We start from the raw sequence: 27196 nt of genomic DNA, 5'->3' as shown, positions 1-27196 counted from the left end.
GGAACATTGTTAGGTGATGACAAACGCGGAAGACATACGCCTATTAATAAAACCAGCCCATAATCAAGTCAACAAGTTAAATCCCATATCGAGTCATTTCCATCAATGGAGTCACATCATAGAAGAAAGATCACAAAACATCAGTATTTAGATAGAGATATCTAAATATCGCAAAAATGTATAGCTTATATCTCGCTATATGCTAAGAAGAAAAAAGTGGGTGCCGGTTTTTGAAATAAAATACATAAGAATATTTTGCAGAGAATACAACTTGTCTTTTTTTAACCCCAAAAAAAGATCAGTGTTTACTCTGTTCTGCATCAGTATTTAAGCTGCATCTTCAACTATCTAAAGAACAACATTAACAGTATATATCACGCTTTACTCGGATACTTGCGGTGAGCAGAACCGCAATCATAATGTGGCTGCTTTATTGATGTATACAGTGGAAGTGTTGGATAATGTGTCGTATGGCCGTAACGTCCTCCTGGTTTTCAGGGGTTTCTGGACGTTCTACGACTGCCGCTTTCGAAGAGGATCTTAAGTTTCGAGAGTCCATCTTCGTTTCGTGGAGTTAATTGGGATTCCAGCCTCTACGTGTGAGAAGCTTCGCCGAGCCTCTGTGGTAGGTGAGGGGACACCGGCAATCAGAATTCTCTAACAGTTCGAGCTTTCTTACAGACAGTATTCTTACAATGTTAGAATTCTGATGCGTGGTATATGTCTCAAATCTCACAGAGATGAGATGCCGTCGTGTCTTCTCACGTCGTGTAGCCGCGTTTCCTCTCCTCGAGAGAGGCACGAGAGTGCCGATCGTATCGGCTCCTCTTATTGCCCGTCGCTTCGTGTCACTACCTTTCGCTAACAGTATTTCGTATAGTTACTATTTGCATAAGGTTTATAGCTACAAAGCGCTATCGCAGCTCGACCCTGATCGGAAAACCAATTACAAATTCCCGTCGGGACTTTTATTTGCTCTTTACCGTGACAGGTCCCAAAGAACGCTCTGGTCAGTTCGACACAATTTAAAATAGTTCTAAGACCAATGTCTTTTCTATTTCAAAAAATCGTGTTCTACTGCCAGGGACTGTTCGTAGTCGATACGCCTCGCGCCGGTTCTCCTGCTCTTGTTGATTTTTAACTTCTAAACTGGATGAAGTCTTCTTGGATTCGACGTCTTCAACGGTAACAGGATATTGGTTAAATAATAAAACTCAAAGTAGCGTGGTAGCACACCAGGCCAACAAGGTCTAGCGGGGCTAGTAGTATATGACGACTGGATCCCGATCGGAAGATGTCTCTTTCACACATTGTGTTTGAGAATTTTCAGCAATCTTCCGCCGAGAGGCCAATGACAGCGTAGTTAATAACGAGCGCTGTGATTGGCCGGCCAATGTAACAAGATTTGTCGTGATTGGTTACCTTGGCGACAAATATAAAGAAAAAGTTCTTGGAAATGGGACACACCCACATGGAGGTAGATTCAATGCAAAAGGCATAAATGTGTCAAAACCAGAATACATCGCAAAAGAAATAAAGTATAAAGATTTCTATGACTGTACGGATCTTGAAGCAAAACTTATTAACATAAATATTGCCCAAGCCGGAAAACCAGTGAAATTGCTCAAAATAAAATGTTTAAAATTTGTAAAAAGCCAATTTGGTCTGATTTATTACAATTATGACCTTTCGGATAGTTTTGATTACATTAATGTTTTTAAAGGACCAACAAAAAAAAAGTAATCCAAAAAAAATATTGCTCTGCAAGTAAACCTAAAAAAACTAAAAAGTCCACCAACAACACAAACATTAAGGCCTCATCAAGACTGCCACAGGTTTTAAAAAGACTTTATCAACAACAACTTCCTATAAGCTTGGTGAAGAAAGATCTTTTGAAACTATGCAAGAACCTTACCATACCGGAAGACTATGACGGTTGGTTTTAGGGCTTATCAACATTACCTGGTATAACAGAAAGAATACTGGAACCAGATGTACAAGACAATTTAGATGATGAAGATTTATCTTTTTTTTATCAACAATTAGAAGAGTTGAAGTCAATTATTTCGTTCGACAACTTATCCAATTCTCGATTTGCCTACTGGCAGAACCCAACAACTAACAATTTACTAAAACTATAATTGTTTAAATAAGATTTTTAATCAAAACCGTAATAACGTATTGATTTTAAGTATCATTATGTGATTCTTAGTTACATTTTGAAAAATAAAAAATAACAAAAAAATTTTATATTATAGCTATATATAGCTTATATATAAAAAAGCTAATTTGATACTTGCCGAGTTTTGGCAGTAAGCCAACGATATTTAAAATGATTTACTAGAGCAACACCATGTCACCTGGTCGAATATATTGGTGGTTATGCGAACAGCATTCAAATTGAAAAATGACTAATCGTTGCAGAGAAACGAATAGGACACATTTATTGTGGACGACTGTAGAATGTAGTAGGTCCTATACGAAAATCTTATTCTCTTGAAAATTGTATGACCTGTTACGAAAAGGACTTCTTCAAAGATGCTGCACATTCAAAACACCGTTTAATTTAAATTTATCTATCTAAAAATTCTCATAAGAACGCGAAAAATTTTTTGGGGTGGGAATGCTAAACATAATCAAGCAGGACTCAAAATAAATTATATCAAAACAAAGAGAATATCTTACAACATGTAACGAAGAGATACAAAATCTAATGATTGTGAACGACATCGAAATTAAAAGGACCTTAAAAGTTTAAAAACCTGTGGTTCACGTTCACATAAGATGCAGACACCGAAGACGGAATTAAGAACAGATTAGTGCAAACAAGAACCATCATAAAAAAATTACACCCAATCGTCTGGAATAAGAGTCTTATACAATAAACCATACATAAAATTTTCAATACAAAAGTAAGAAACGTATGAGGTTGAGATATGAGTTACAAATGGGAGAACTAGAGAAAAAATAAGTGCAGTGGGAATGAACTGCGAAGGGTTTGCTGAGTCATTACAATGAAAGGAATAAGGAATTAAGAAATAAAAACCGAATAAGTGTAACGACAGACATAATTAAAAGAGACATGTGGTATCAACATATAATAAAGGCAAGCTCGAGCAAATAGATAAGAAAGACAAAAGAGAATACCAAGAACAGAATGAAGGAATTAAGTGAACGAGACAATCCAAGCATAATACCTATGAGATGAACTATTCGAGAAGAAAGAAGAAAATTGGCAATTAACTATAGAATTTTGATTTGTAATATATATATATATATATATATATATATATATATATATGATGTGTTGACATTATTTGAATGTTGGAATAAAAAAAATACTAATAACTCTTCCAAACGGAGTCCAGTCGTGATCAGACTTAATTATGTAAGAATGTGTCATTACGCAACCTCGTAATCCTTAACAATATTTATAATATAGTGCAAAAACCTTGACAAATTGTTATAAAATTTATTATAATTATTATTGTTTATTTATACGATGCTATGTGAAATGCAAGCACCGTCCTCGCCTTTGAGCTAGTTATAGAAGCAATTTTTCACTGTCATTTGGTCATCTACGTACGTGATGGTTTTTCTGTAGCAATTATGAAAATTTAGAACTTTGAATTAAGACATCAAAGAAGCGACGTTTTGAATAATAACTGTATAATAAATTATATAGTTGTTGGAATCACATATTAACAAAGAAGACACTACTAACACCCAGTTTGGCTTTCGTAATGTATGAGGTTCTGGATGAAAGACGAATATTGTAAAATCATATCATGGATTCACTCGAGTTTTGTAAATTCGTCAATGATTAATAATTACCCAAAGATTATGTTTCAGTGAATTTTGATTTTTTTCCAATTTACATTTTTCAATCTTCGTAATGTCCCTTAAAAAATATTGGAGTATTATCTAACTGAATTATCATATTTCAAAATTGGTTTTTGATATTAATTTTCTAGTTTCCAACGATAAATATTACTTACAAGTATTTGGAACACATATAGACATATATTTCACCTATTTAAGTGAATTTTTTTCTGGATGGTTTATCTTTTCAGACCGTTTATGACTATTGGATTTTCAAATAACTTTTATAGATTATTTTTTATATGTACTGCAAACATTTTATATAATACATTCGAAAATGTGGCTGAATTGAATATAGGGTTGCTTTATTGTATTTGTTCACTGTATATTCTTGTTCCTATATTTTTTAGTAATTTGTGTAAATGCGGAACTAATAGTGACTCTCGACTGTTACCTTGTCACTCCTGGACTCTTATAATTTTTACCTTTTCTACTATGTCTTTGATTTTGTTATTAGAAAAAAATGAATATAAAGAAGTAAACTAAGAATAGATAAATCAAAAGAACCGTAAATTAAAACAAATGTGAAGAAATAAAAAAATATCACAGTAGGTATGATCCATTTAATATAGACAAGAATGTAAAATAAATGGAAAAAGGATCCAAAGAAAAATCATATAGGTTTGAGTAACAACAAAGAAGAAAGAATAATTATAAACTTGGAAAAAAAATTAAAATATAGAGTAAATACATAGGGGAATTATTGGAGGTTGACAGAAAGGAATGACCGGAATGACAATTGCACCCGAAGGGATACCTACTTATTCACTTAAGATCATAAACAAAAAATCTATAAGCATATGACTACATTTATTTAACGTATTATATAACATTGTTATTATACCCACAGAACGTCAGTACTGTCTACGTTTGTTGAGATTCCTATTAAAAACTCTAGGCAAAAGAACTAGGTGAGCGGCCTACCCCAATATGTAGAGCATTTCTATTTCTACCAAACCTTTTTAATTTGATTCTATATATTTTTTCAACTTAAATTTTTTTTTTTTAATTTTTCCAAGTAGGCTGGAAATTGTTATTAACAAATAACTTATAACAGAAAAACAACTCCCCGAATCGCTTCGAGTAAATTTTTTTTAGGTGGATCTCATTGAAATAAATACTTTTTTATCTTGTTAATTTTTCGGAAAATGCTTTCTTTTCGAGTCATTTGCAAGTTTTTGTTATGTTTAAAGATGCATTCAAAATGCCTCAACTAGTGCTTTTTGGTATTTTTTTACAAAAAAACTACTAAATGAATTGGAATTCTACAAATAGCTCTATCTTTTTTAAACCTTTATGTTAAAGTAGCAATATTTTGACAAAAATAAATGGATTTTATTATGCTGAAAACATGTAACCACATATTTTGAATATACATTTCGAGCAATTTTGCGTCGTGCGGCACGTAGAAATCTTTGTTTAAATTTAAAACTATGTTTTTCGCAAGATAGAAACCACTTTTCCTTATCAAAATATTCTGTATTGTTCCACATACAAGTAGTATGTGGAACAAAAACTAAAAATCACTAATTAAGGCATTGTTTCAACAAAAAATTGCAAATAACTTGAAAAGGAATCATTTTTTGAAAGATTACCAAGAAAGAAAAATTATTTATTTCGATGAAATACACTTAAAAAAATTTTACTCGAAGCGATTCAGCCAATTGTTCTTCTGTAATAAGTTATTTGTTACTAACAATTTCCGGCCACTTGGAAGAATTAAAAAAATATGTGTTTGAACTTAAAAAAAATATATAAAATCGAATAAAAAATAATTTCGTGCGTTAGAAATGACAAAAAAAAAATAGTTGGTAGGTACATTTAGTTTTTCAGCGTCTGTTTAGGGGTAAACCGCTCTCCTAAACTTTCGAGACATTTAATTTTTATCACTGATTACCTATCCATCTACTAAATTATAATAAAATTCTACTACTTTTCTAATTACGTATAAATGAATTTAGGTTAAAGTCTAAAGAACGTTCCGATTGAAGTTAGCTACAAATGAAGGAAATTTTGTATTTGGCAGTGTTGCCATGTCCATGAAAGAGCATGGGATATAATATTAATTAATTTAATTAAACATGGAAAACATAAAATGGTAAAATAACGAGAAAAATTATATATAAATTGCTATAAATATAAAGTTAGAAAGTGAATAATAAGTTAAATTCTGCTGTAAAGATTTTAATATATATTTTTACTTTGTTATTATCTATATGAAAATAAGCCACAATCCTTCACAAAATTATTCAGTAACATTTCAACCACCAAAGCGGCAGCTGCAACGAAAATAAATATAAGATTTACAAATTCACATTGTATGGATTAAAATATCAGTAATGATAGTTTAATCTCTGCAATGTAAATTTGAATGTATTTATTTTAATGACTGCAGATTTGATGTTCATAAAATTGATATCTGCTGAACATAAGTTGCAATCTGGCAACTAGCGTTTTGAAGGTTCTTACACTATTGCCAAATTCATCTGCTATTATATATTAAAGGGCAATTGCAAAAAATTTTTCTAATAACTAACTGCAACTAATATCGAAAAAAAAACCATTTTCATTCGTTCGTGTTTTATATAAATTTAAAAAAATTAAAAAAGACCTGATTCCATAAAATGAGATAATAAAAATGTACTATTTCTAACCTTTCTTTGTGTATATTTGAGGCATAAAACGTTAAACATAAATAACTCAAACGCAAATTTGTGTTTTACTGAAGTTTCTTTGTAGCTAACTTCAATCGGAACGTTCTCTAGACTTTAACCATAAATTTATTATATTCCAGTCAATAAAGCTAAAATAGAGAGTAACTGTATAATTTTCTAAGTCACCAAACATTTGACTAAAGGTTCTACTTACTCTCTACTTCAAAGTTGACACTACGCTATAGACATACCTTGTGGGGATGCCACGCTTTCTCAGGGGTATTTTTTTTATTAAAAATAACACCATAAATGAATGTACTAACCAGTTTTATGCAAAGTTTGTCGTATACATTTTTATCTGAAAGTTAATACTTTTTCAAACACCAACACAAACATCAACAAAAAACACCATTTCAAACGGATTTTTGCAAATTACTCAAAAAGTATGTATTTGATCAAAAAATTCATTCTCATAAAAAAATGTAGCTTGTGAAAAAATAAAAACAATGGTGGATTTGTGGTATCTATAGCCCCAATACAAGTGGAGAAACAACTTATTGAAAGTTGGTTATTCTTTACCAAATGCCAAAATTGAAAGTTACATCGTAAAATATAAAGAAACCAACGCATTTTTCTTAAGAAAGTTATAGAATCTTTTTTCTATTGTTTAAAAAAATCTTTATTTTTATTATTATTATTTTTTTAATCTCTAGCCTCAATCTTCAGAAAGTTATGACAAAAATAAAGTTGGTGCGTATTTTTTTGACAAAAACGTGAAAATTATCCCCTAATTACCACCTTCATTAAAAATAATCGTTATTCATTTACAATATACTTTATTAATGTATTTATAGAATGCTATAGAAGTTGTTTTAAAATGCTTAGTTTTGAAAAAAAAATCGAGTTTCTCTAGGAAATGGAAAACTACATATAGAACTACATATAGAAAAGCAAAACCAACAATTTTGTTTGTTAAAAAATTTTGCTTATCTTCAATAATTTTCGATTTATTTGAAAAAAAAATGAAATTTTTGTAAAGATACAAAATCTTCCTCTAACAGCAAACTCATTTTTTTTCAAAACTAAGCATTTTAAACTACTCTTAAATCTAGAGCATACTATACGTACAATAATAAATTGAATTGTAAGGGGGTAATGATTATAACAATTTAATTAGGATAAGAGAATTGCCATTAACGATTACGCATTGGATACCGTCGGTATCGTTGGTTTGAATATACTTACACAGAAAAGTGTGTATAAGAGTTATGAAATAATATGCAACTGTAGATGTTAAAGATATAATAATTTTTAGTAATTTTTATTCTCCAATATGAGCGACACAACAATAACAAATAAAAACTAGTAGGTACCAAAAACGTAAGCTACGATATACTAAGAAGTATAGATACCCACTAATAGCAACTATTTTTTGGTTTACATTTCCAGTGAAGCATTTATTGTTTGATCATTTTCATTACAGTTCAAAGTAATCTTGGTCGTCCACATTACATACGTGATATTTTTTATTATGTTAAAAAATGTTACATTTTTGATATGATATTCTTTTATATTGATTAGCCGATAAAACTTTTGCCTCAACGCTAATACATATTCCATTTGCAATTTTTTTAAAACCACTCAGACTAATATAAAAACTTTTTTAAGTGACCACATCAATTATTTTAAGCGTTTATAATATTACGTTGTCGTTTAAAGATGCCGCTGAAAAACACAATAGTCAAGTATATGTTTTGTAATAATTTATGGGAGTGACCATGGTCTAGTACTGCGGTTTTGATCACATGCATGATGAGTAGATTAGAAGTCATTTTATCATTGGAAATCATATATCCATAACATGCTATCTATTTTTTATTTAAGTAAAAATATACGGTATGTTTAGAAAATATGCAAAAATTAAAAAATATATATTTGTCTGTAATATTATATAAGTATATCTATTTGTCGATTCATCGTCAGGTATGCCGTACGTAACTTTTTCTTTATTTCGAATTTGGTAGTACATATAATATTCAAAATAAAGTAATTTATAAAATTTATTTTATTTCGAAATTATATAAAATAATAATTTATATCTTTTAGTTCGGTATGTATAATCATGTGATTTATTTTACGGCTGGCACCGACTCATGTCATCCTAGCTCTCAACGCCTTCTATCGAATTAATCTTGTTGTGTTAGGCCTCTACTTGGCATTGCTTCATCAACATCTCTTTTCCACTTTCGACCTTCTTTTTCTTCTTTTATGTAGCGTCCATTCTTAAATTTCTTTGGTCATCTCTCTCCGGTCATTCTCTGTAAATGTCAGAACAATGTAGTCAGCTTTAATTGTCTCAATAATATCAATATTGATCCCCATCTCTGCTAAGATATCTGAATTTTTCTCACTCTATTACTTTTAGTAAGGCGACAGCAACGTTTCCAGTAGTTCATTCCTACTCTCAAACTTTCTTTTGTCACCCCTCTCTGGTCACTCGCTACTATGCGAACAATTTAATGTAACAAAGTGGAAATTAAAAAAAAACAAGTTTTTTTGAATAAAATAGAATATGTTCTTATTAACGAAAATAAGAAAGTCTGGGTTAAAAATATCTATTTTATTTTAAATCTATTTAATATTAAATAATGATAAAAAGAAACACATTGCGCAAAGACAATCGACGCGGTTCAACTCGGAAGACTGTTGAGTTTAATATGAATTCTTGTAATAGTATTACTCTTATTCTATTACATATCTTACACCTAAATACACTTAATGTTAGTTGTAACCCCATACACAATCATATTTTTCGACAAGTACCATAAACAAAACCATTGTTTATGACCCTTGAGAAATACGTAAGGTTAAAAAAAGTCAATGGCACTGTTTTATCTCTTCGAAACAACAACCTGAATTGTCCGAAAAGACCGTGAAAATAATTATTTGTATGAGAAAATAGCCGCATATGAAAAAGAAGCGTTTGTCTTAAAAAAGTTGTGTAATATTCCACATATCATTGTAGGTATGTCAATGTCGACGGTCAAAGTGTAGAAAAAGCTTTCGTGTTCGGTAATAAACATAAATCAGAAGTAATTAGTGTTTTTTTTTGTAACTTAAGTATAGAAAATTTATTGAATAATAAATGTATACTGAGTTTATAAATTTTGTGATAATCTTGTTGTGTTTACTGCTATACTTTCCGTGTTGGATCTTTTTATTATGTGAACCTAATATATTTTTTATTTCCAAAATCTATAGTCATTAGCGACATTTACTAATTTAAAGCACATGTTAATAAAATGTTTCATTTAAATATTTATTCATATAATATTTTGGGTCACCTAAAATTTGTTTTAAATCACAAGAAAATTTTAGGTAACATTAACACAACCTAATCGAAGTCGATTAGGTTGTGGATATTTTGATTTGATGAGCTATTAGACCTTCCGATTTCAATAGAAGTTCAATTATTATGATTTTCTCTCTTATGCCTTTGAGAGTACTGACAGATAAAATCAAATTATTACAAGGTGTACTTATAGTATTGTTCTGTATATAATGTTATACTGTTTATGTTTATAGATAAATAACAATAAATAAATAATGTCCTTTTTTATAGATGAGGATGTTGATGATGACTGTGATGGACTTTTAAACGCGATGGGAACTAATTCAGCGGGGGCGACAGGCTTACAAAATGATGTAGATGAGAATTCTGATCCTGAAGTAGATGAGGACCCCACAATAAATAATGGAACATGGCAAGATGAGCATAATGGAAGACACAAGTTGCAAGAAATTAATTTCACCAAGAAAAGATCATTATTGGTAGACATTCCAGGTAATAATGAACCTATTGATTATATCTCCTTGCGGATGAGGTAGTTTTTGAATTGATTGTAACGGAAACGAATAAATATGCGGAGGAAATTTTTTTAAAAGGAACTGCAGAACAATCTAGGATGTCAAGGTGGAAAGAAGTGACAGTTACAGAACTAAAAATATTTCTTGGTTTATTGCTGCATATGGGAACCTGGAGAACAAACCGCATACAAGACTATTGGAAAAAAGATCATTTATTTAATTTGAAGTGTTTACTCATACTTCGCTCGTTACATTTGGAGCAGAATTGCCCAAATAAAGCAGCTAATGATAGGATTTACAAGATCCGACCAGTGCTTAACTTTTTTAACTAAAAAATACACAATATATACCAAGCCGGAAAATACTTATCTCTGGACGAGTCCATGGTATTGTGGAGAGGACGATTAATTTTTAAACAGTTTATAAAAAATAAGACGCACAAGTACGGTATCAAATTGTATGTCCGCACAGAATCTGATGGGATAGTATTAGATATGCACATTTACACGGGTTCCCTAGATTCTTTAGGTGGTAAGGGTCATTCAAAAAAAGTTACACTTAATTTGATGAGAAATCATCTTGGATGTGGCCACTCTCTTTTTATTGACAACTTTTATACAGGTATTGAGCATGCAGAGGAACTCTTACGTAATAATACATACTGTACTGGAACTATAAATAAAACATGTCGAGATATTCCCATCGAAATAAAAACGGCTAAATTACAGAAAGGTGAGAATATTGGAAAATATAGAAACGGTGTATTCATTGGAAAGTGGCATGATAAAAGGGAAGTCTCATACCTATCTACAGAACATCCCAATAGTTTTATAGAAAAGGAAGATAGAAGAGGTGTGGTGTAAAAAACCCCTTACCTATTCTTAAATATAACGAACACATAAGTGGCGTCGACCGGAAAGACCAATTGTTGTCATATTATCCTGCCGAAAGGAAAACCTTGAAATGGTACAAGAAAATATTTATACACATTTTGCAGGTTATGTTAGTAAATTCATACCATCTGTTCAATAGATTTTCTGGCAAAAAGATGTCATTGTATGACTTTCGTCTGGCAGTCATTAGAAATATTCTGAAAGATAAGAGCCCCGTACAAAACATGGAATAGAATGAACATGTTCCAACTAAAATGACCTCCATATCAGTCGACGGCGAAACTAAAAGAAAAAAATGTAGGTGGTGTGCCGGGAAAAAAATTAGAAAAGACACTATATATGAATGTGCGGCGTGCACAAACAAACCAGATCTGTGTTTGGGTGACTGTTTCAAGTTGTTCCATGAGTAATGTAGCTCATAATATGTCATTTGTTTTTTAATTTGTATTGTTTCTTTTACTTTGGTAAATATATATTGTTTGTATACTACACTAAATCTTTTTTATTTGTAAAACTACAGTAAATAAAAAAAGCGCGGTTCCGCGTCTTGAGCATGTAGAGACAAAATTTATAACGAAGTGCGCAGGACGCGGATCCGCGCTTTTTTTAATTATAGACATCTAAAAACATATCAGTAATCATAATAAAAATATTTTTCAACATTTTCTTATCGCAGGTATTGACATTTTCACAAAAAACCTGTTGCACACAGCACTAACGACGTTTGAAATAGGTGCGCAGCGAAAGTGTTAGCCTTTGAGAGTACTGAAAGATAAAATCAAGGAGAGTAAAATATGTAAGAACTGTTGGGCTCGCTAGCGGCACCTGCGTGAAAACTGAAATTTCTTTTGTCAAGAAAATCGTATGTGCCGCGACAATTTTCTTTTTTATGCCATTTTACAAATTGATAGAAGAGTATTCATTAAATTTTTAATAAAATTTGCCTGAAGGCTACTGATACCCTAAGGCTGTTAATTATGACTTGTACATGTAACGTTAATAGGTCAGTGTTCGTGATTTTTCTCCTTCATGCCACTTGAAAGTTTGATAGTTTTTACAATAAGAAACTTGCAAAAAAAGGCAGGTTGTGTAAACAAAAAATTTTACCTTGGAAAAACTGCGGAAATCTTTCAGCCTCGGTCCGCGAGTCATCTCTAGACAAAATTATTGGAAAAGTTGTTGAAAATCTTGAATGTTGTTTTAAGATTTTCTACGGTATAATACATATATATGAAAAGGAGAACCACTGAATATCAGTGCTACAGGGTTTTCTCTCCGAAAGAGTGACCCCACAATCCGCCCTCATTTTTGACCAAACTTAACGTTTAAAATTATCATTACTCTATAAACCCCTAAAATTAGAAAAACTACTCCTACAAGGGAGTGTGCAGTATTAAATGACTAGAATTGTAGATACAGTAGTACTTTTTTATTCTTTTTATTTGCAATTATAGTCGTAGTAGTACCAAAATACAATACCCATATAACTGATGTAGGTATTCAGGGCCCATACAGAGATGTATTCACTTCAAGAATTAAGTGACACTGAAGGTTTCTATATATAAAAATATTTTCGATACAAGTGCGTAAAAAATTTATTAATGTATATCGAAAGCATTATGAGACGCACTGAAAAATATGATCTTTTACATCTGATCATTTAGAGTGTAGCACTACGTACTACAATGATATATGCAAGGCCAGAATCGCTCGTTGTCGAAGAGTGTTGGGCGGTGTTTTTTTAAACATATAGAAACTATATCATATCTTAAATCCAAGCACAATTAGATAATATGAAATTATAATTTATTATTGGACGCCACCCCTGGTTTATCCTCGAAGGGGACGACCAAAAAAATTAAGATTTATCGAAGGTTTACAAGAAAACTATACTTTATTATTTCTTAGTAATGGACAAAAAGAAAACATTAAAAGTTATGTCATCCCAAAAGGATACCAAAATACCATTTCATGTTTACATTACCATAAACAAAAAAGCTTTGTATCGTATTAAATTAAGAATTAGTTATAAAGTAAATGAATATATATTACCCCAAATTTCGAAATTTGTTTACAATGAAAATAATATAGTTATTTATCAACTAGGAATAATAGAGAAATTAAACCTTTAAATAAAATTAAAACACTTCACTATATTTTCATTCTTTGCATTCATAATCATTTCTCGTTCTCTTGATAGAAGATATAATAAAAATTGGTACAACATGAATCTGCTCTGTTTCTTTTCTTATTTAATCAGTCAACCAAATGAAACCATTGATTAGGCTCCATACTATATCAATCCACCACCATCCTAGATAAGAGGGGTTAGATATTCCCTAAAAAGATAGCGCTACTGGGCCAGCATCTGTAATATCTCCATACCAGTATTATCTTGAGACATGTATTAGAAATATATCAGCATTATAGCCTCTCCAATAAGGGTCTAAAAATAAATATCTATCTGAAATATGGACAAGAAAAGGATTTCTTAGCTCACCTCTAAATGAGACCCACGGCGGAAACACGTCTTAACGGTTGGACGTTCTTAAGAGAAAAGAGGAAGACGCTATTCTTGCGCTCTCTGAATTTGGGCGTGAGTGACAAGTTGATGAATGGGCTCATCTACCGGATATATTTGGGAATTACAGAAGAATCCTTGAATCGGCTACAGGTACTTGACAGATAGATGGGGTTAGTAGTTTTATTTAAAAAAAAAATAATCGAAATTTATAATGATTTTCTTTTAAATCTTTTGAAACGGTTACAAGAGAAAGATCCAAGGTAATGGTGGTCCTGGTAGAAGAAGAACATCATGGCTGAAAAATCTAAGGCAATGATATGGAAAATCAACTACATCGTTATTTAGAGCTGCTGTCAATAAAGTCACGATAGCGAATATGGTAGCCGACATGATATCCAACGATCGATAACGGTCATGGAACTAGAAGAAGTATCGAAAGCAATTGTGCACAGAAATATATTTTTCGTTTTTCTTCTTTTAATAGACGACATTATAATCGACGAGTAATAAATCGGATGATAGTGTCGATGAAGACAACGATGAGAATATCGTTCCTTAGGATGATCCGGCATCTGAATCGGAAAATGACGATAATGAGAGCGGCAGTGACTAATACTTGCTTGAGTTGACATAAACTGAAAAGTATATCTGAACAGAGTCAAAGTTGACGTAACCTGACAAGTATATCTGAATTAATGATGGACATCTGTCCTTCAGAGCTCACTGTAAAAACAATAATTTTGGATGAGTGGATAGATAAAAAACAAGACAATTAGGCATATAAACGAATTTAAATACTTATGTGATAACAAAAGACGAAGAAAGTAGAATAATATGTAGAAAGGCAGTTACTAGAGCCCTACATAATGTATTATGGAAAAACATAAGAACAGAGACAAGGAAAAGAATATTTCATAATATTCTAGAAAAGATTTAGTCCAGTCGTCAGAGAGTTGACCTTTAAAAATCATACGAATAAGCTGAATTTTGCAGAGAATATTCATTTTTGGACCCCAAAAAGATGCAAAAACGTTTACTACTTTTACCTCCGGGCTTCCCCCTAAAACCTTCCTTGAAGATGGGTAAAAACACAAAAAAAAATCGATTTACCAAGAATCTGCACACCGTAGAAAAAATATTTTAAATTAAAAATGTAGCTAAGGTAATTTTAAACACAAATGTTTGTAAGCATTTTTTGTATAGAATGAACCGTTCTGTTAGAAACATCGCTTGAAGTGACCATCGATTTTACATATCACTTACGCTCGTGAAATCAATGTTTAATAAAATTGAATCCAAATGTGCTATCGACAAAAATCAAGATGAATTTTAAAGGCAAAGGGCGCAGCTTCTGTATGCAGTATTTGTATTTTGCCGGGAATAAACTGAGTTTTTATAAAGGTGTTAAATAAATTAACGTGGCGCGATTTTTGCCTTTTTGTACAATTTTCGTGAAACCAATAAAATTGTCTAGTTTCATTGACCAGTTGTAGTGAAATTCTTATTTTTAGATAATCAATTTTTAAAACTTATGACATGAAATTTCAATTTTGAGTTGTGGTAACAAATATGAGGCAATCACACGTCACGGAAAATACATTTAAAAAGACGGTTTTGGATGTAGTTTATTTCAGAAGTTTTGTACTTTTGAAAAACGTACTAGTGTAATTAAAAAAAAAGTTTTAAATGTTTTAGATCATTTGTTGTGTGAACGTTTAAATCCCGCGTTTTTTAAGCATACTTCAAATGCCTCAAATTTGTTGCCAAAACTCAAAACTAAAATTTCATGCTATGGTACATGTATGGCGCTAAAAGAACGGTACATTTTATACAAAAAATTCATATAAACATTTTTGTTTAAAATTATCTTAGCTATATTTTTTATTGGAAACATTTTTTTCTACAGTGTACAGATTCTTGGTAAATCCATTTTTTTGTGTTTTTACGCCCCTGCGAGGGGGTTTTATAGGGAAACCAAAGTATAAACGTATTAAACTTTTTCAGTAACAGTGTAATACAAAAAAATCAGTATGGTAGAAAATAAATATAGAAAAGTAAACATAACGATGGTATAGCCCGATAGATGAGCTAATAAAATTCTAAAACGGTAAAAGGATAGATGAAGGAGATGTCTACATGAAGGAGATTGGAATAATCGATTTTTGTTGAGGTAAACAACTACCTTATAAAGCAAACCAGTCTTAAAGAAAGTAAATTGGTGCTAATATTCTTCAAGAATATCAAACATTTTTAGGAAAACTTTTTAAAATAACAAAAATTTTTAGAAAACATTAAAAAAACTTAATTGTTTATCTTTACAAAAAAAGCAAACTTTTATACAGCACTATATATTTGAAAATAAAAATTACACTTTTTTCGATATTACTAATCCTCAATTACAACAATGTATAAGCCGATTACACCATACTAAATGGTATTCTTGTATTTTAAACTAAATCTACATATATTAGCCAACAGTTGCCCGTAATGTGTAAGCCGTAATAGCAAAATACTTGTATTATTGAAGATATCAACGTACTTGGCGAAAGATAGCAGAACTAGGTCGATGTACTAGAGTCACCATTTTTGTTATCATTATAAGGAATGGTACCGTTAATATAATCAAGAATTGTTTGGGGTTTTAGACAAGATTTGGTTCAAAATTTAACTTTCAATTACTAGATAACAGTAAAGAAAATAAAAGTACTAAAATACATAACAATATGTACTTGGCTATTGGAAAAAAATTGGACAATTTAATTTTGCAGAATAATCAACAATTTAAGTGTAAAATAAGTTTTTGGCGTTTTAAAATATATCTAAAATTACCCTAACAATGAACAGAAACGAACAAAAAATTATATTTAAAAACTATCTTGTAAATGCGATGATTTTTATTTAGAAGACCATTCAATTTTAAAATAAGTGAACATCAATCTTATATTAAAAAAAGAGAATTTAAGTGAATTTAAATATGTAAACACGCATGGGAAAATAAACATAAGGTTCAATGGAAAGATTCTAGTATAATCCTAAGAGAAACAAAGAAGCAGCTCTAATTATGCTAAATGGGGACAATTGCGTCGCAAATTCACCACAAGAAAATAACTTAAGAACGATAATATATAATATAAATCACAAAAACTATACATTATGATCCGAAGAATGTTCCAGAGGGCCATAAAGTAACAACAACTCCCAAAAGACTAAATACAAACTTGTATAGTATCAATGGGAAGAATATTCGGAATGATATTAAAAATATGGCATATTACGTTGGTACCTTGGCACCAACGTAAATGCAAAATGGAAATAGGCCACAGAAATTAAGGCGAGAATAGAACGAGCTAGAGCAGCATTTAGCAATATGAAAAAGCTCCTCATAAGCAGGGATTTGTCTCTTCCCCTAAAACTACGTCTAGTTAAATGCTACATTTTTCCGATCTTACTGTATGGTGTGGAGGCCTGGACACTGACGGAGACGCTCACGATAAAACTAGAAGCATTCGAAATGTGGGTGTACCGACGCATTCTTCGTATATCCTGTACCAAACATGTCACCAACATAGAGGTAATCCAAAGAATCGGAAAGGAGAAAGAAATCGTGAATACAATTAAACAAAGAAAGCTTGAATATCTAGGCCACATATTGAGACACGATAAGTACCGTCTACTGCAATTGATTGTCCAGGGAAAAATAGACAGTAAGCGAGGGCCAGGCAGGAGAAGACACTCGTGGCCCCAAAATCTGAGGAAGTGGTTCGGGCTCACATCGGTCGAACTATTCAGAAGCGCCGCAAACAAGATCAGAATTGCCATGTTAATAGCCAACGTTCGCAACGGACAGGGCACTTGAAGAAGAAGATTAAAAATCCATGAAGACCAGGCTAGCTTTACGGCAGCTAGATCATACATGGACCAACATTTAATAACAGATATAACAGCTACAAAAAAAAATATAAAACTAGGCTATAAATATGGTATTTGTGGGACTCAAGGAAAGCTCAGTACTGAAATCAGAACTCTAGAAAACAATTGTACTATACTTGAGTTAGAAAAACAGGATACAAAAACATGAAAAAAAATTGTGAAGAAATAATGACACAAGTAAAAAATGAATACTTGAAATCCAGAAACAACAAGGTAATAATAAAGAGGAAATATGAATACAAGTACCTTGTATTTACGTTAACAAATAAATCGTCAATAAAGAAGAGGAGATTAAGAAAAGACTACAAACAACAAGAACACAAATTGGATAATATACTAAGCATGAAAACCAAAACAAAGATACATAAAACATTAGTGCGAAGTATTATAATATTACAATATGTTGCTGAAACAGAATTATCGACAAAATAAAACATCAGCAAGATAGCTTCAACACAAATGTAATGCATTTAAAGATTATATTAAGTAATAAATGAGGAAACATCGTTAAAAAAGAAATATCACTATATATTTTCAGGTTTGTTATATTTCTTCAAATAATTATTTTATTCCAATCTCTGTTGATTATATTCATTTGTTAACTTTCTCTTTTGTTTTACTATTTGTCTTCGAAAAATAGTTCCGCTTAACCTTCTGTCTACAAAATATTCTGTCTGATCTTTATTTTTCAGCTTTAATTTCCATTAGTTGAGGTTCTATTTTTTGTATATAGACCCTTATATATCCTCTAGACATATATATATATATATATATATATATATATATATATATATATATATATATATATATATATATATATATATATATATTGAGATGTTGTATTGTTTGTGAATGATGAGCAATGAGTGTTTTTTAATAATATATATAGGGTTTTTATCGCGGTTCTCAAAGAATTAGTTTGTAAGCACTTTTTAAAATTATCTTTATTATATCTATTATGAAACACACATATATATCTAACATAACCAATGTAAGATTTAAAATGAACTATCTTTAAATTGAAATTATTATGAAACTAATTAAATTATATAGACAATGTAAAATTTAAACAAACTATCTTTAAAATTGAAATTTTTATGATACTAACTAAATTATATTAACAAAATTTTGTACCTTTCTGTCACTAAATGCCTAAATGAAACTGTTTTCCAAAATAAAGATTTTAATCACCACTCAATGTCTTCGTTCTCAGCTTCGGTTATCCTTATTTTTGTGAAATTACTTTTTCCAATTATCAGCTTAAACCACCACCAATTTAAAATATTTTTCTTCCTAATAGCATTTATATTTATTCTTCTTTTTAATATACCAATATCCAATCACCAAATATATTATATAATTTTAATTTTCAATTAATACTTTCTTCCATTATCCAATCACCATAACATAATTTTTAATCTTCAATAATATTATCTTTATACTGTTTCTTAATCTTCATTGAACTTATTATATTGAACAATTGGACCTTCTGACTGACTATCTTGAACTTACTGAACAATTGACTGTAACTAAATATGTCTGTCTTCTAACTAACTTTCTTACTAACTGACTGGCCCTTTTGAATCCAAATCACCGAGTATTTGTACCTTTTCAATCTTCCAGAACCATCTGGCAAGAAATCCTATTCGATTTGTTCCATTTCCTACATATCTGAATTTTCTGGAATAGTCTATTTCGCAAACAGGCCATCTTCCGTGATCTAGAGAATTCTTTACTCTTCTATCTAGAATCTTATCGACATTTAGGCTTTTCAGATAAGAATATAAACTTATATGTAAATTAAACACCTTAATTAATAAACTACACTACTTTAAATCCGTAACTATATGTAAACTAAACATTTTAAACTAACACATAACCCTATTTCACATTCGCAAATTATTAATTTCTGTAACTGTCATTTATTCCGAGTAGGTATATTTGGTTGCCTAATCACATGGCTCACTTAAATATATTTACAATATTATAATTATTAAAATAAAACTTTTTACACTTATTATATGCTAATTTCTTAAGGATACCCTCATATAAATAATTTTTATAAAATTCTCTAGTATATAACTTATTAAAATAACCAAATATTTTTTATATCTAACATTATCTAGTGTGTAACTTATAAATTATTTTCTTTAAACACCAATCATCTCAATATATATCACACAAGTCGACTCAAGATATTTGTCAATTGGCAACTCTTGACTTCTGTCTGTCAGTTTCACTTCAAAATAATAAAAATGGAATATTTATATTTGTAATTATTTTTACATATCTCTTTCGCCTATTTATTTTAAAAAATTTTATATTCATTTAGTCCTTACCATTCGTTAATTTTTTTCTTATATATTTGTTAATCTCTTTTTCCTATATATTTGTTAATCTTCTAAAAATTGTAAATCATGTAATTTTGATAGAACACGGCAAGGAAATGTTTAAAATGTATGCAGTCGCTAACACAAAGTTTCTCGTTTCAGTTTTTTGGCCTAATTAAAACCAGATAAGAATGGGAGAGGATAACTACCAAAAAGAGCACTGAATGCAAGAATGCAGGGAAAGAGACCGGTTGGAAAGCCAAGAAAGCGCTGGGAAGACACAGTAACCAGCGACGCACAAGCCCTTTTAGGAGTCCGTGTATGGAGAAGATCAGTCATAGACAAGCAAGGGTGGAGGCAAAAAATAAAGGAGTACAAGGCTCAATTTGGGCCGTAGTGTCGTAGAAGAAGAAGTATAAAGCCTGACATCCAGTCAACTACACGAAAGCCAACAATATATGAAGTATTATTTTCATCAGTATTATTTTCAAATGTTGTACGGCTTTAGGCAAGATTTGCTTTGATCAAAAATTTAATTTCATTTTTTAAGTATAATACATATGATTAGTTAATCTGTAATATGTTTTTTTTGGTTATTTTTAACATTTCCATTTAGGATAAGACGTTTTTACACCATAGGGACTGAGCTAGACGAAGGCTTAAATAATTGGCTACCAACTTTAGTTGAAATTATACTGCTACACTTTGGTCCCCGACTTTCTGATGGGTACTTATATTGTTACAATATCAAACAGAAAAGATTGAAGATTGGATTTCACTAGGTAGACGGAAGAGCGGTCGGCCTAAATAATCCTGGTAGACGAAGTAACGTTAAAAAAAGGGTATGATAGGTGGATAATGGTAAAATTGGAATAGATGAAAGAGATAAAGCGAACGAAACCATTGACAATCGTACCAATATTCATCTATACAACTATGTAAAGCACATTATCTTTTTCTCCACTTCAGTAATGAAGATTGGCTATAACCATTGCCAATTGACTAAAGCGTCTGTGTGTTCAACTTAATCCAGTCGCGAATGTTTTTCAGCCAGGATATTTTTTGTAAACCAGGACCCCTTTTTCCTTTGATTTTACCATTCATAATAAGCTGCAACAACTTGTACTTCCCATTTCTAAGTATGTGCCATTGTCATACGCTGTCTTTCTCCTTTTAATGGTGGTTTAAAGTTCTCTGTCTCTTCCCATTCTATGCAACACCATTTCGTTCGTAATATAATCGGTCCATGGTATTTTTAAAATTTAAAATTGTATCTTACTCAATCAATGTAGCTTACTCAATCTGTAAATCCGATTTCGGATTTACAGATTCAGTCTTTGGTTACACAGAAATTTCCTCATCTTCAAAACGGCTGCTCTTGATTGTTCTATTCTTGATCGAGTTTCTGATTTGAGATTTAGATCTTCAGTAATTCAAAACTTTATTTCGTCCACTTGTTAAATATCTTCATTTTTTATCTGGATCCTTTTTATAACTTTACCCCTTTTACTGATAATCATGGTTTTTGTTTTCTTTCTGTTTCTTGGTAAACTGAACTGTTCGCAGTATCACAAATTGTTTTTAGTAGCGTGCGCAGGTCCTATTTACTTTCAGCTATAATGATTCTATCATCGGCATAACGAATGTTATTTATATTTTCACCATTTATCTTGATCCCTTCTGTGCAGTTTTCAAGTTCGTGTGTAAATAACTCCTCGGAGTATATATATTAAATGGTAACGGTAAAAGTACATAGCCTCGTCTCACACCTCTACTTATCTGTTACGCATCTGTGCTACTTCCATCCAATGTTACCACAGCCTGTTAGTTCCAATAGAGATTTCTCACCATGTAAATATCATTTTTGTTGTGTATTTTTCGCTTTAGACATTCCATGAGAATGTTACGTTTAACTTTGTCGAAAGCTGTCTCATACTCTATAAATGCGATAAAAATACCATTTTGTTGGTCTAGACATTTTTGAGCAGTTGTAAAACTATACAGATGTTCTACTGTTCCGAAGCCATTACGAAATAGAAATTATTGGTTGATTAAAATCCAATATTGATGAAATATATACAAATGAATGATTTATTTGTCACTCTACATAATATTTATGTGAATTACAACATGCTATAACCCATAATTACCACAAAAAACTAATTTCAATTGGACTTGCTTTTTTCGTTGAACACCTTGTAACACTAACAAGGTTATAATAAATCCATACCTCGAAAAAAGTCATCTGAAAACCATAATTACATGGCGTGTATACTTTATTAATAAAATAATGGTCCGAAGACAATACCCAGGGAATGTTTTTAACTCAATAGAAAATTCCCACCGATCAGCACTTCCTACAGCAATTTCAGCTCTCGTTAGTGTATAAGTGAAAAATGGCTGTTAAATAAGTGAAAATAATGTTCATAGAAATGTTGTCTATGATGTTGTAATCCTTGTGATGGTATTAAAAGGACTGGTGACAGGACTTTTCAATTAAGCAAGCACGAATTAATATATGCATAGACGACATGACTATTTCTAGTAGAATATTTATTTTAAAAAAGGTTTTAATACAAACAAAAATTAAAAAAGTTTCAATAACGTACAAAAGCTTTATAGGAATAAACATAAAAAGCTTGAAATTGATACATATTTTACTGACTATGGTAGTTTCCATTTGCTCTTGATCCTAACTCAAATAAATTCGATTACAGGATTCAAGTAAATAACAGTATTGTCTACAAACCCAATTTTTTTCCACAATCATAAAGAATTTTTCGTTTGTATAAAATACGGGGAGACTTGTGTCCAAAATTAGATAGACTAAGGCAGTGTTTCTTAACATGTGGTAAAGAATGTTAAGAAATGCTGCATTCCTGCTCAGACTGATCCTATTATTCCTGCTGGAGATCATGATGGTGAAAATTTCAATAAAATGTTAAAACTAGCCAAAAGGAATGAAACTGTCAGTCTGCTTGATTTAACAAATTATTTTAGGCATTAAGAATATGTGAATTCCAAAAAAGAAAAAGGAACGACAGCACTAAAAGATCTAGAAAAAAAATTAAATAACAGTATTTATTGAACCAAATACAAAATATTGAACTTCTGATATATGACACAGATTAAATATTATTTTATCATTAATAAAAAAAAAATCGGTCAACTGTAAAAACGAAAAACTAAATAATAATGATAATAATAATAAAATCTAAAACGAATATAGAAAGTCTTTAGCGGAAAATGGAAACACTTCCCACAAAGGCACAAAACATCATTCAGATATTACAGTAGAAAGAACAACATTACCGCGGTAACTCGAAGAAAAAGGACATATAGACATAGGTGAGCAACTGACAAAGCAAAACAGGTTGCCAATTTAAAAACTCATTTTCAGAAGCAGGCTGAGACATCTATTTACATCGCGCAATTTGTAGAGTAGATGACAAAACACCGCTTAAACAGAGGGAACCAGAAATGCGCAGAACCGTTTTTGTAAGCAAGAAGGAATGTGCATCTGGATAGGTAAATCTCTGCATGGGCTTTATCACAATGAAATCAGCCAAGAATATGACTACAATACAGCGTCAAACTTTATCTGACACCAAGAAAGATGTCTCTCGAAACAGCTGGATCTTAGTGAACATATCTATCAGATGTTGTAGAAAGCTGTACTACTCTCAACATTCGCTTGCGTAAGAAAATTTTTTTAAGAGACTCTATCATACCAAGTCACCTAGGGATCGATAACACGAAAAGAGCCCAACCAGAGCTCAATCTTTTTGATAGCGTAGGTATCTAGATAGAATGAGTGAGTTTTTGCCGTAGAGGGAGTAAAATCCATATGTCTTAAATCGGGATAAGGTCTATACATATATGTACAAGGACAAGATCACAAGTACAGAGATCTGTAAATACAAATAAGAAAATGGAGAATGGAAAGGACTCAGTCAGTACCTATAATTCTCTCTACTACTAGTGCTATCCCGAGAAACCTCCTAGAGAACAAAACAGTTGGGTCTGAGTGAACATTTTTATAAGAGCATGCAGAAAGCTGTACTACTTTCGACGTCCAGATGTATACGTCGAAATTTCGAAATTTTTGGGAAATACTCCCGCATTCCATGTCACATAATACTCGATATCATAAAAAGAGCTTTGACCCTTCTGTTTAAAACTAAATCTGTAAGAAATTATATTATAGTTCTTATAAATGAAACAGTGCATTTCAGAGGACCTACGGGTGAAAGTTTGTACAGAAGCCACTTCTATAAAACACAAATTATTTAAAAAAATAACTTCGTGTCTAAGAACTTAAATATCTTGGACTGTAAAACTGACGAGAAGAAACTGAATGGTTTAAAGATTAAATCTACTCATAAACTTGTAAATGTATTAAAATATAACAAAATATAGTAAAGATTCTGTTTGTTTACAAATGTAAACTCATAGAAAAAGAATTCAAGACAATGATGTATGTAACGAACTCTTGTATGCTTTAAATATAGATGTAGGTATAGTTAATAAGAAAACCCATTTTATGACAAGCAAATTTTACTCAGGGGAGCGTCTTTAACACGATGAGCTTCTAGACATAAAACTGGTTACATATAAAAACATTGAGCTCTTCTTGAAAGAAATATTTATTATCAAAAACCTTTCTACCAAATAATGAGATTATTATATAAAAATAAGAAATCATTATCAAAACAAACAATGACAATTATTATGATGATCACTAATATAAAAAAATTGCTAGTGTCATTAAGAAAAATAGCTTTTATAGAACAGAAAAAGAAAAATATAGGACATTTATGATGATATTGGTCATGTGACCTTATTTATTGTGTAAATGTCTTGAAATTTTCCTTACACATTATTATTTTAAGAAAAAAAAACTTTTTAATATGTATTTCGTACTTAACATTGTCAATTACCACAAAATGCGATCCTCTTATTAACACAAATCTACAACGCGGTATTAAGATTAGGATATTTTCCTTCACAATGAAAAGTGGGTTAAGTTATTTTAATCCTAAAATAGGGAAACTTTTAGAATCTGTAACTTCATATAGAACCATTAGTTTATTACCAATTCTTGCTAAAATTCTTGATAAACTAATAATAAAGAAATTGAGTTCTTTCCTAGAAGAAAACTGCTTAGTTCCTGACTACCAATTTGGTTTTCGACGACAAAAACACGCTGCAGTTGACCAAGTGCACAGAGTTGTTAATATCATAAACCAGGATTTGGAAAAAAGCGCTATTGTTCTGCAGTCTTCTTGGACATCACACAAGCTTTTGATAAAGTGTGGCACACAGGCTTGCTTATAAAATTAAACTACCCTCTGAATACTATAGGATATTCAAATCCTACATAACAGACAGACATTTCCAGATAGAATACGGTACGATAGTAACAACATTGGGACCTATAAACTCTGGTGTACCCCAAGGTAGTGTGCTTGGTCCACTCTTATATCTATTATATACAGCCGACCTACCCACTTGTGATCAGTATTCCTTGGCAACATTTGCTGATGACAACGTCATCCTCTCGTCGCACACAAATCTGATCAAAGCATCTAGAAGGTTATAAGTCCACTTAAACAACATTTAGATGTGGTTAAGAAAATGGCGAATCGAGGTTTGCCAGTCAAGATATACAGCAGTCATAAACAGTCAATATATACTGCAATCCGATAGTGCAAAATACCTTGGAATTCATCTTGATAGACGATTAAAATTAAGAGAACTTTACTGGCTACTTGGAAGATCTGAGCTATCACTAGAAAATAAATTAATAGTGTATAAAGTAATTCTAAAACCTATCTGGACCTATGGCATTTAACTGTGGAAAGACCCTTAGGCAGATTGTTCATGTACCATACTATGTCCCTAGTGAAGTCGTACATCGTGATCTCTCAATGAGTATTGTGCGCGAAGAAATATAAGAGTGTAGTGATAGGCATTTAAAGAGGTCAGAAATTCACCAAAATTCTAGTGCAGTAAACCTACTGGACAACAGCAGAGAAGTGAGAAGACTTAAGAGACACAAACCCTTGGACTTACCAGATAGATTTTCATAAGTAAATTGTTTAGAATATAAGAATTTTTTATTATTAATTTAAGTTAAATTTAATAAGGAAGGTACCAGCACTGGCAAGTATTCTTCGCTCATGTTAATTTCTACGTTTGAATTATCAAATTTGATTATTGTTCAAACAGGACAAATTGCAAATCTGTACTTGGAAAATAAAATAAAAAAAATATGTATTTCAAAATCTAAGGAGGATTTTCCAGACATTAAAAACCATTCTTATTCTTCTTTTTTGGCCTCTGTTTAAAAAAATGTTGTTTCGTCAGCCTTGAAGGGGGGCAGTGGCTAGTGGACATGTAGTTCATTGACAAACACAAATAATGTGAGAATCAGACTTTTTATTATTTCCGTTTATATTGTATTTTAATGTTATTATTGTTGGTAATTCTCATTCTTTTACACATTTGAAGCTATTAAGAGGTAGCATTGAAAATTATGCTGATTTGAATAACCTTTTAGTTAAATTGAGATATATGATATTGAATGATGTTTAAAAAGATTTTCTATTTTTATTAATGTACTCAATGATACAAGGGGAGAGATAATATTTTTAAAGCTGCTTTTGAACAACGAAATTAGTAAAAAATAAACGAGAAATATATACACCAAAGGATAACTGAATAAACATAAGGGACAGTAAGGATTACTACAAAATATAAAGGCAGAACCATAAGAAAAAAATTATTTTAAAAAAGCACAAAATAAAAAAAGAGAAAAGAAATAATTGTACAGTTGTCAGAGATTTGATCTCTAAAAACGAGTGGAACAAGTTGAATTTTGTTAAAAATGTCAATTTTAAGACTCCAAAAAAGCTGCAAAGAAATTTGCCACTCTTACACCCGGGCTTCCCCTTAAAACCCAACCTCGTAGGGGAGTTAAAACGGAAACCATCGATTTACTAAGAATCTGCTCGTCGTAAAAAAAAATTCAAATAAGCAAGATAGCTGAGATATTTCTGAACAAAAATGTTTATTAGCACTTTTTATATAAAATGAACCCTTCTCTCAGAAACA

At 31.1% G+C, this 27196-nt stretch overlaps 1 protein-coding gene across 1 annotated transcript in view; it reads right to left on the bottom strand.

Annotated features, from left to right (window-relative positions):
- Positions 1 to 27196, bottom strand: part of Ance-3 (angiotensin-converting enzyme Ance-3) — a 245584-nt gene that overhangs the window by 176766 nt on the left and 41622 nt on the right. The gene's annotated exons all lie outside the window — the stretch shown is intronic.

This window comes from Diabrotica undecimpunctata, chromosome 1, assembly GCF_040954645.1.
Source record: "Diabrotica undecimpunctata isolate CICGRU chromosome 1, icDiaUnde3, whole genome shotgun sequence".
NCBI classification, from domain to species: Eukaryota; Metazoa; Arthropoda; class Insecta; order Coleoptera; family Chrysomelidae; genus Diabrotica; species Diabrotica undecimpunctata.
This window is presented reverse-complemented; position numbering and strand designations above follow the sequence as displayed.